The 12,237-nt window shown below is 36.1% G+C and overlaps 1 protein-coding gene and 1 long non-coding RNA gene across 16 annotated transcripts in view; one reads left to right on the top strand and one right to left on the bottom strand.

The window, feature by feature from the left end:
- LOC128314738 (uncharacterized) overlaps positions 1-1,603 on the bottom strand; it is a 75,377-nt gene extending 73,774 nt beyond the window's left edge. The window contains exon 1 of the long non-coding RNA XR_008296709.1: positions 781-1,603. This is a non-coding gene — a long non-coding RNA (uncharacterized LOC128314738). The remainder of the gene's footprint in view (positions 1-780) is intronic.
- Positions 1-12,237, top strand: part of FOXP2 (forkhead box P2) — a 563,073-nt gene that overhangs the window by 84,965 nt on the left and 465,871 nt on the right. The gene's annotated exons all lie outside the window — the stretch shown is intronic.

The following is a 12,237-nucleotide window of genomic DNA, read 5'->3' as shown; positions in this document are numbered from 1 at the left end:
ATAAAGCTTGTCTCCAATGGTTGTTATGAGAATTAAACCAGGCATGGCAATATAAAACACTTTGCTTAGCACCTGGACCATAATAAGCATCCTAAACATAAGCAAATAATCATAACTCCATAAATTCTAGCTTTTGTTCTTATTTATCAGTGTAATCAATCAATGCTTATGGAGTGAAGGATTACCCATAAGAATAACTTCTATTGGAAAACTCTCTAATTACAATTTTTGGGTCCCATTTGACAAAAATGTCCCTCTTTAAACAAACTGATCATTCATAGATGTTTGAGTGATTAAAGAGAATGACACACACACACACCCTCACACAAACACGTTTTATCTATACTCAGATATTTAGACCTTTATAGACAACCCAGAGATCCCGGTTTTTTCTTAAAGTTATCCATCTCTTCCATTTCTACTGCAATAGCCTTCTAACACTTTCCTTTCTCTCGTGTCCACCAGCAAGAGTCTTTAACCCTGGGTCCTTTGCCTCCAGCAGATTCAGGATAGAACTGAATTTGAACATAATTAGTTTTCTTTGTAGTTCTATGTATTTTATTTTATGCATTTAACAATATTATTCTGAGGAAAGCTGCATAGGCTGGACTGACAGACAGTTTCATGGCAACCAAACAGCTAAGAACCTCCACCAGAAATTTAATTTATTTTCTGTACAGCACAGGTGTGTGGTGCTCTCCTCAAAATATAAATCAGCTCACGTCATTCCTTAATGTGAAAGACTTTACGTGTACTTGAAATAAAATATAAGCTGCTTACCTTGGCTTGGAGAGGCCCTCCTCCCTAGCCCTAATTCATCTCTTGCCACCGTGTTCCTTGCTTTCTCTGCCTGACATCAATGGCTTTCTGTCACTTCCTGAAACCCTTCCTGACTCAGCACCTTTGCACTTGCTATTTCTACTGTTTGGAAAGTTTTTCCACATGCCTGGCCTGCTCCTGGTACCTCAGGTCCTAGGTTAGGACCTGATGCCTTCTTCGGGAGCTTTTGCTGGCTTCGCTGTCTGATGTAACTCCCCACTCACCTGTTCTCTGGTTCTTTTCCACAGCTCATTTCATTTATATAGTTCTATTAACAAACAAATACCTTTGTTTAATGCCTGTGTTCTTACTGATTTGTATATTCCATGGGGGCATAGAAAATGTTAGTCTCATTCAGGCTGCCGTTTAGTATAAAGCCCAACCCTCTGTAGATCAGTAATATCCATTGAATAAATGAAGGAATTGGGGGAACATGAATGATCTGTTGTTTGGAATATATGAACTCATTTGTTTATTCATAAACTCATTTATTAGACGATGAAAAATGAGAGACCAGCTATAACATTTAAATTCTGAATAGCTTTCAGAGTAATTCATGAGCTACAGATGAATGCTTTAATCTCTTCAGTTCTTCAGAAATGAAATGTAATAGTTCATTATATGACAAGGGGAACCACCCAGAAAATCAGAATTCAAAAAATCTGCTTAACTTCTTTCATATGTTACACCTTCCATCTGCCATACCCTAAGCCTATACCCTATTAACTCTATTTCATGATAACTTTGTCTTATGATTGACTCACCTGGCTACCATATACCAGGATCATATGTGCATCCATTGAAACTGCTTTTCTGTCATATGTAACATTTACTTTAAAAAATATCTTATCATTTGTCTAGAAAGTTATATCTCAAACTTTGGATAATTAAATATGTTTTGTCCTGTTGCAGAGTCGGTCATTATAGCTTTCTGTTATTATTCTCTGACTTAGACTATGTTTACTGAACTGATTCTTGCATTAAAATGGAAACTTCATTTCAGTGATGTGTAGATTTGAACAGTAACCCTTTTATATTATATGTGGAATAAATCCCACGAGTGTCTGCTCTTTTATTTCCCTCCTCTCTTTTGGGGGAAAAGTATTCTCCACTAGAGTCAGAGAAGGTTTGTGTAGAGCAGTTTCTTTCTCTAACTAGGCCAGTGACAGCCTGAGAATATTTTTTTTTTTTTTACTATCTTAAATAATCGATGGTTATCTTATCCTAAGTGAGCTTGTGAGCTATAAAAATGAAGAAAACAGCAGAACGTAGTTTATGCCTTGGTCATTATTTAGAAGACTTTTGTGGGCTAAAAAATTAGGTAATTCTTTTCTTTTCTTTTTTTAATATTTATTCATTTATTTTGGGGGGGAAGAAAGAGAGAGAGGGAGGGAGAGGGAAGGAGGAACAGACGGAGGGAGGGAGGGAGACAGACAGAGAGAGAGAGAGAGAGAGAGAGAGAGAATGCCAAACAGGTTGTGTGCTATCAACGCAGAGCCCAACATGGGGTTAGATGTCATAAACTGTGAGATCATGATATGAGGCCAAAATCAAAGAGTCGAATGTTTAACTGACTGAGCCATCCAGTCACCCCTAGGTAATTCTTAAAGAGAAAATGACTGCTTTTTCCTTACTACTTTCATTCCTTTAATTTTTTAGACCTCTCTAAAGGCCAGGTTCCAATAATGATTAAGGCTATTCTTTTTCCTTATTTCATATGTAACTCAACATAATCTCATAACTGATTGCTTTTAGTATTCTTTTCTTGGCTGTACTGATTCTTTATAGAGAATTTCATGCAAGCGAATGAATGTTTGTAAATACATATTTATTGGTTGATTTGTTTTTTAGATTTTACCTCATAGGTCTTTCTCAATGTGACTTATTTCACTTAGCATAACCTCTAGGTCCATCCATGTGGTCACAAATGGCAAAAATATCCTTTCTTATGGTTGAGTAGTGTTCCACTGTACATCTGTATATCTGCATGACATCTTCTTTATCCATTCATCTATCAGTACATGCATATTTATTGAAGACGTTTCACTTTAGTTCACTTGGGGTGTGATGGGAAGGAAAAAGAAGGTGCAGGCATTTTTGTGATTTATCCCACTATTTCTTTTAGGACCCTGAGAACACAAAGACAGTATTAGTATGCTGTTGCTTAAATGATAAATGCCATCTCCTACTGTTTCCCTCCTCATCATTGAACACAGCTAAGTTGTTTTTGATCCTAGTTCTTAATATTTTTGTGTCTTACTGATTTTCTGACTCTGTCCTTCCTTTCTTCTGTTTCTCCTCCCTGCCTTCTTCCCTTTCTCTCTCTCTCTCTCTATCCATTTCCATCCTTCCCCCCCCCAAAAAAAGATGTAAAATAAGTGGATTCATTTTCAGAAAATATGAGAAAGAAACTAATGAATATAAAATGAGTCAGGCAGTAAAATTAGTTTCTGCTTGGCATAGGGATAAGGTGTTGTCTGATTACATGGAATTAGGAAAGAGGAAACAAGAGAGTCTAATTCTTCTTAAATGTCTTCAGCCTTTTTTTTTAACGTTTATTTTTTTTTATTTTTGAGACAGAGAGAGACAGAGCATGAACGGGGGAGGGGCAGAGAGAGAGAGGGAGACACAGAATCAGAAGCAGGCTCCAGGCTCCGAGCTATCAGCCCAGCCCAGAGCCCGACGCAGGGCTTGAACTCACGGACCGCGAGATCATGACCTGAGTCGAGGTTGGATGCTTAACCAACTGAGCCACCCAGGCGCCCCTTAAATGTCTTTAGTCTTATTCCAGGTGTACCTAGAGCTAGAGTTTTGGGCTTTTGCGTATGGATCAGGTAGCTTTTTGGCTTGTCTCCAGTGTTAGGCAAATTCAGCTTTTTCAACAAAACTCATGCGTTTGTTTTCCAGCTTCTAACATTTGTTGCTATTGTCTACTCTGTTGAACGTTCCATCCTCATAGATTTGTTCCTTTGTTGAACAGTGCTTAGCTGTCATTTTTGTATGGTTTATGAAGGGAGAAGGGATAAATGCATGTGGTCCATTCTGTTTTGAACTGGAAATTCTCATTTCGTTTTTGACAGAGATATATGAAGTATCTGGTTACACATGGAAGAAGAGTGAGAAACACTCTCGAATAATGAAAAATCCCAAGACAGAGACCAGGCCTTGTGGCCCAATAAGAGTATTTAACTTCACCCAGCCTCTTAGTTCCCCACCTCCCTAGAGTGTGATTTGAGGTGAGGATGTGGATTAAGACTGAGTTTTCTCTAGAGACGTACACACAGCAGGACACTTAAGCACAAGCGCTTGGGGGCCATATGGTATGAGTCTGTTCATACAGTTTTTCCATTGAAGAGTTATGAGCACATAAACTGATTTATTAATTTCTTTTTTTTTTTTAATTAACAGGCTTTGTGTTTTTGGAGAAGTTTTAGATTTTCAGAAGAAATGAGCACTTAGTACAAAGTTCCCTTTTTTACTCCGTCTCCCCAAAATAGTTTCTTTCATTAACATCTGGCATTAGTGGGGTACATTTGCTACAGTTGATAGCAACTAAATTCCAGAGTTCACATCCAGCTTCATATTTTGTGTGGTAAACTTCTGTGAGTTTTGACAAATACGTGATGTCATTTATCCATCATTACAGTGTCATTCACAATAATTTCACTGCCCTAAAAATCCCTTGTGTTCTATCTATTCTCTCTCTCCCTCACTCCCTTTCAAATCCCTGGTGACAACTCATCTTTTGTTATCTTTATAGTTTTGCCTTTTACAGAGTATCATGTAATTGAAATCATATGTTATATAGCATTTTCAGACTGATTGCTTTGACTTCACACCATGCATTTAAGTTTCCCCAGGTCTTTTCATGGCTTCTTATGATATCTCATTTCTAGTTATTGTTGAATAACATTCCCTTATATGGTTGTATAACAGTTTGTTTATCCATTCACTTGTTGAAGGACATATTGGTTGCTTCCAAGTTTCAGCAGTTACAAAGCTTGTATAAACATTCTTGTGCAGATTTTTTGGTGGACATAAGTTTTCAACTCATTTAGGGAAATACCTAGAGTGTAATTTCTGGGTTGCATGGTAAGACTGTAATAAACTGCGAAGCTGTCTTCCAAAGTGGTTATACATTAACTTGTTTTTATATTTTAGAAATAGTGTAGACTGTTTTATATAGCAATATATATGGAAATCAATAGTAATTTGTATTTCACTTATCATTTTTTACATAAGTAAAAAGTCATTGTTGGGGCACCTGGGTGTGCCTCAGTCAGTTGAGTGTCAGACTTTGGCTCAGGTCCTGATCTCACAGTCTGTGGGTTCAAGCCTCACATCTGCCTCTGTGCTGACAGCTCAGAGCCTGGTGCCTGCTTCAGGTTCTGTGTCTCCCTCTCTGTCTGCCCTCTCCCTGCTTGTGCTCTGTCTCTCTCTCTCTCTCTCTCTCTCTCTTTCAAAAATAAATAAACATTAAAAAAATTGTTTAAAGTCATTGTAGAGCTTTATGATTTTAGTATTTACTGCTACATTGCCATTTAATGTTGCGTTGACCCTAACATGGCTAGAAGAGAGGTTCTAATGAAAAAAAGGTGCTGTATAAATTTAAAGGAATCACATTAGTATACTTTATTTTTCACTTAGTGAAAGCATTTCTACACCTTCATAGACATAAGCATACATTAATGGAGTACGGTGGGCTGGGTTGGAATGACGATGTTTTATTTGCTTTATACTTAATTTACTCATTTAGTGAACATTCATTGAGCTCCTATGGTCCCTGATCTTATGGAGGCTTAAATAATTATCAACATGTTCATACCTAAAAGAATATCCCGCAGGAAGTTGCAGGACATCCAGAATCTCTCACCCTTACCTATGAAGTATTAGTGGGTCTTATCAGTTACTATGATAACTAAAATTGCCCTCTCAAAGTTGTGAAACTCTCAGTGGTACTACGGTTGTTGAGAAAGGTTGTGTTTGATTATTTAAAGGTGAGTCTATTTGTAATTCAGTTTTCCCTGTCTGACACATTTTATTTAACCATAAGTTAGGGGTTTCCCAAATCAGACTCAGTGATGGATTATAAATAAAGTCACAACATTAACTCAGCGAAGGGCATCAGAAATAAGGTAGGAGTTGCCTTAATATGTAGTGTAGAAATTGAAAGATGTAGTGTGGGACAGGAAAGGTGAGTTCCTTCTGCAATGTCACACAGCCTACTAAAGGCAGGGCACTTTGGACTGATCCATGCTGTGTCCCTGTACATAGGAAATACTGTTCTCAATCTCCTGTGTGTTAGGATGGATTTTACTTTTTATCAATAACAGAGCCAAAGAGATGGAAAAAAAAAACCAACTTAAAGCCCATTAATATTGTATCTTCCCTATATTGTATTTAAAATTAATTTACAGCTGCTTTTATTTTACTTTCTTTTTTTCTCTCTTTTCATTACTTCGAGTATCTTTGCTTTGGTACTTACCATTCCTTTGTCATCGCTGCTTGTCTTTTCTTTTTACGGGCTTCTTAAATCCTGCTGCATTGCCTTTTGCCTTTCCTTCTTTAATCTTTTCTCTTCTGTTTAATTTTTAAATCCTTTGCCCTTTATCTTTCTTTCAGTCTTTTTAGCTGCTCTCTCTTCCTTTGATTTCCTCTTAAACGTTACTTCTTCTTAACATTGTGTTATTTATTGATTTTGCTTTTTGTTTTATCTTTTTAATTTTACGTTTTCCTTTGTATATAAGGAAAACCTACTCTGCCTCCCCATACTGAATTGAAGAGAGAAATACTACTAAATCCTCCATACTACTTAGAAAAAAACAACAACTATATTTATTCAGACTTACTGTGTGGATACTGAAACATTTATAGGACACATTTTCTCCTCTTTTTTTCTTCCTTTGTTTTGAATCAAAGCCCAAATAATTGATGTGCTGATATATAGCAAATTCAATTATTTTCTATCTTTCTAATAAGCTAACTTCAACTGTATACAAAATATACTTTTAAGACATAAACATTTGTTTGTAGCTAGACCACAAGTAATTTTGCCTTTGATTAAATCTTTGGGATTAACTGGAATACATTTATAATACTATTAGCACAGATCAAGGGTTATAGTAAAACATAAGAGATTATAATAAAAGTGTAATTCTTCCACAAAATTACTCTGTCTAAATAGCCTATGAATTTGGTTTAATACATGCTAGATTTTTAATATTAATTTTATAACCCACTTTTCTTAGAATTTAGGAAAGATCTGAAGGAAATGCATTAATAGAACTCCACTAAACTGGGTTGGCTTTTAGTGTATGAGTCTTTCCTTAGGCATTCTAAGAAATAACTGTGGGGTGGAGATCTAGATAGTCACTTTTGTCAGGGGAAAAAGAGCAGGTAGCTATTCCAAGGAAAAGCAGAGGTGCATGACATCTTGGGTGTATCATTACTGCTTCAAGCAGGAAATTTCTTCAGGGACATTCTCTAGTTGAAGAGAGACCAGGAGAGATCAAGTGACTTGCCTCAGTTTACACATAGAAACTGGCAGAGCTAGGAATTGAATTCAGATTTTTTATTATCTTTCTTCATATTTATCTCATATATTTATACATTCTGTTGATTACAATTCCTACCCATCCCAAGCTTGATTTTACTTGTTGTTCATCCTGTAGACAACATGTAGTATCTCAAACATCTTTTCATTGCCACTTATTATAGCTTTATATACATATATAACAAATCATTATGTATATAAGTAATATATGTTGTTTATTATATATAAACCTATTATTGAGATTTTAAACAATAGCTCTCTCTCATCCATTAATTTCACTGAACAAACATTACTGAAGCTTACTATTTTTAAGGCTAACAGTTGTTTTTCTCTGTTAGATGATCATTTTAAAATTCTTACGTGCTTTTCTTGATAATGTTGTTGCTGTGTATGTTGGTTTCCCTCTACCTAGGGTTAGGCTAGTATATGTTTATCCTGCCCAGGAAGAAAGGGCTTACTAGGTAAATGGGTAATGTCCATAGGATTTTAGTGATACATATCAAATAACATTTAAAATAACAAGCTATCTTCTGACAACTAGTGCACTTTGGAAAAAAACTTGGTATTTTAATTGTGTATCTCATATTAAAATCTTGAAAGGACCCTGTACTAAATAACATTTTCTTAACCTAGTTTTTCTGTTGTAACTAGTTAAAGGAATGAAACACACTTTCTTTGCTAATTTGATAATTTTGGACTATTAATTCCCTAACCCTGATGCTTGTTAAAACAAACGTGAAATTAAAAAACAAACAAACAAACAAACAAAACTTCCTTTTGCAAACATGTCTCACTTGGGATACCCGGAGTTAAAATTTTGGAAACCCAGTTTGATGTTCTGTGTATGTGTGTGTGTTTAAAATACACTTGTGGTGCTATTAATAGATTGTGATTTATACCTTTCATCAGTCTGTATTAATCATTTACAAAATATGGTTCAGCAGCATTATGACCTGAGAACTTCTGTTAGAAATGCCAATTTTGGGGCTCCAGCCCAGACTTGTTGAATCATACACTGTGGGTGTGGGGTCATAAATCAGTCTGTTTTCATAAATTTTGCAGGCGATTCTGATGTAGCCTCATGTCTTAGTTCCAGTTATTACGTGACCTTCCTCTGGTTAGTACAATTTTACTTGTTGTTTAAATAAATTTTCTTAGTATAATCTCTGAGTGGGTTGTAATATTCAATAGCACCCAATGCGTGTAAGTGCATGTATTAGTTAGTTCTTGCTGCTATAAAAAATATCACAGACTGACTGGGTGGCTTAAGCGATAGAAATTTATTTCTCACTATTCCGGAGGCTGGATCCAAGATTAGGGCGCCCATATGGTTGGGTTCTGGTTAGAGCCTGGATTGCATTCTCACTGTATACTCACGTGGTGGAGAAAAAGAGAGATGGAGAGGGAGGGAGAGGGAGAGAGAGGGAGGAAGAGGAAGAGAGAGAGAGAGAGAGAGAGATATCTGTTGTCTCTCTTACAAGGACACTAATCCCATCATGAGGCTCTACTCCTGTGACCTCATCTAAACCTATCATCTCCAAATACCATCACATTGTGATTAGGGCTTCAACATATGAATTCGGGGGAGGGGCGGGTGGCGGGGGGGGGGGGGGGGGGGGGTGGAGTTCACTCCAAAGCAGTGCAGTTGCATTGGATTCATTCCTTGTGTAAAACAAGAAGTGAAACTAAAGTGAAAAGACTTCTGAAGTTTATTCCAAATTTCTTCTTTAAGTAATAGTTGTACCTCTTTTTAGAGAGAGAGGGAGGGCGCGCAAGCTAGGAAAAGGGACAGAGAAAAAGAGAATCTTAAGCAGGGCACCCTCAGTGCAGGACCCAATGCCAGGCTCAATCCATGGCCCTAGGATCATGACCTGAGCCGAAATCAAGAGTTGGATGCTCAACTGACTGAACCACCCAGGCATCCCTAGTGTACCTCTTTAATCTTAATTTTTTTTTCTTTGAAATTATCTTAAAAATGTAAGCTGTATGTAGCAAAGGACTGCCGGGGGGGGGGGGTTCAAATATAATGGATATATGAAAGAAACATTGTATAAGTGTAATAAAAGTTATTTTTGATCAATACCTTTTTTAGTTTTGTGTTTCAGCTGTCTGTGTTTTAGCCAATGATTTATAAGTCCATCTAAGCAATGAACCATATGACATCTGAAAAGTATAATGATTGCAGAGATCATAGACATCATCCAGACTACCTTCTACCTGATGCAGATGCCCCCTTTAGAGCTTCCCAATCTTGCCTTGAATGTCAGTCCCTGTGATAGGGTTCCCCAGAGAAACAGAACCAATAGGATGTGTGTGTGTGTGTGTGTGTGTGTGTGTGTGTGTGTGTGTGTGTGTGTGTGTATGTAGAGGGAGGAAGAGAGAGAGAAGAGAGAGTTTTGTTTTAAGAAATTGGGGTTCACAAGTCTGAAATCTGCAGGGCAGACATCCAGGCTGGAGATCCTGGGAAGAGTTGATGTTCCTGTTTAAATCAGAAGGCAATTTGGAGGCAGAATTCCCTCTGCTTCAGGACATCTCTGTCTTTTTGTCTTTAAGACTTTCAACAGATTGGATAAAGTCCACCCACATAATGGAGGGTAATTAGCTTTTACTCAAATGTTAATCTCATCTAAAAGTTACCTCCAGCCTGATGTCTAGACTGGTATTTGAACTAAATATGTTGAGTACCCTGGCCTGGCAGAGTTGACACGTAAACTTTTAACTATTACAGTATCCTTTCATATTTAGAGTCAATCCTACTTTATAAATATTACATAACACTTCTACCTTTGAAATGATATAAAAATAATATATGATGGATAGATATATACATAAAAGAATGAATGAAGAAATGAATGGATAAATAAATGAATGCTGACCAACACCAGATATATTACCTTTACTTATTAATAACAAAAGATTCAACTCCCTCTCAACTCTGTGGGAACTTTAGAAATGGAGCAGGTAACAGAAGTGTGTGTAAAGCACATTGATTCACTGACACAGTAGTGAATCACAGAGCTCTTTGTTTGACCTTACCTGGTATGGTTATCATATCGAGCAAAATACACAAACTAAGAAAGGGTACCTACTGTGTTGAATGTCTGAATTGAGATCCAAGAAAGATTCTGGTGTAGTGTTGTGAGAATAGGAAGATGAAAATTAATGGGATGAATACAAAATCTTGTCCTTAAGTTTCAAAAAAGTTGCAGAAGTGTGGATGAAAAAGACACTTAGAAATACACTAACTCAAAATATTAGAAGATTAGAGGAATTGGTAAAACAGATTGTACCTACAGCACAGCTGTTGCCTAATATAAGGCAAAAGAGATTTGACACATTAGAATCTACTCTTGGTAAAACTTTTTCTATCAAAGATCGTCATAAGAGGTTGTCACTTTAAATCATATCTTGCCATATAACTAGTAAGTTGAAAATTATGTTTTAATTTTATATTAGGTTATGGATTTTATCCTGTGGTTAGTTCCATACACACAAAGTCAGCCCTCAATTAATGTCAGTTCAATTGACTTAAAAGTTACCATCACCAAATAGCTTTGAGAACAATACCTTCAAGTGATACTCTGTAATGATAAGCTGAATGATAAGATAGCAGAATTGTAATCAAACAAACAAGGCATTAAGGGAGAGGTTTTTGGCATACTATGACCCAAAGAATCTACATCAACATATAACTCCTTTGTTTTTTTTTTTAAACCACTTCTGTATTTCTCTGAGTTTTGATCCTGACACATATAATATTTAACCTCTTGAGCCATTTATCCGAAGCTATTCTGAACCCTCTATCATGCCCACAATACTGGGTATAATTGGAGGACACATTGTACTGAGATGTCTGAGCATTTCCATACGGTGAATAGGGAGACAAGAAACACTGTAAAATGAATACATTATTACATCTTTCTCTGTTCTTTTGCAAAATTGTCATTTTTAAATTTCAGGGTACCTACCACTTCTGTAAAACCCAGATGTGGAACCATTTAGCTAATACCAGTATTGATAGACAGATTACATTAGAGGAATTGCTAGTACAAAGTAGGAATTTCAGAGTTGATGTAGTTTGACCAAGAACTGTGAAGCAATGTTATATTTTAGCCCCATATCCTTTCTGACTTCATTTAAATTATATAAAGATTATGCATCTTAGAATTTTCCTTCTATTTGTTCTTATAAAGTACTCCCCCCACCCCCGGATAATAATCTGACCTTACTACTTAAAATGTTTTTTCCAAATATTAACCATTACAAATAAGTGTTTTTAATAATTAATAGATAACCTAGTTGAAGGAATTTGAAAAGAAACATAGAAACTTTGATAATTTTCCTGATATATTTTTGTTTGTTTCGTATTTAGTTATATCTTACATTGTTCATAAAAGAGTTTATAATTGTTTTCTGATGAATATACAATCTAGAGATTTAATTTTGTTAAATTAATGGCATTTCTGGAGCCATACACCTGGTAATACAGTGCTAGTCAATATAAAAGTTGCAATCATATTAAATTTCTGTTATATAAAAGGTGACCTGTCTACTGTATCCAGCACTAAGCAATGGCTGAAAATTCCATAAGGAGCAAGAGTATGGAAAATAGGGCAATTAACTTGTTATAAATCTGGGAGCATACTTGGTAGTACCCTAAAGCAGTCAAATATTTGGGCTTATATGCCTTGTTAGTTCTGAGTCAGAGGATTTCAGAAAATTTGGTCACAACCTTTTTAGGAAATGGAACATTTTCGTGGAAAACTGTGTTCTTTCTTTCATTTCTCTCTCTTTCTGTGTCTTTTTATTTCCTCCTTTTTCCTTCCCCTTTCCTTCCTTTCATCCCACCCTCTCTCTCCTTATTT

The sequence above is a fragment of the Acinonyx jubatus genome, chromosome A2, assembly GCF_027475565.1.
Source record: "Acinonyx jubatus isolate Ajub_Pintada_27869175 chromosome A2, VMU_Ajub_asm_v1.0, whole genome shotgun sequence".
NCBI classification, from domain to species: Eukaryota; Metazoa; Chordata; class Mammalia; order Carnivora; family Felidae; genus Acinonyx; species Acinonyx jubatus.
Note: the sequence above shows the minus strand (reverse complement) of the source record. Positions and strands in the feature narration are given on the sequence as shown.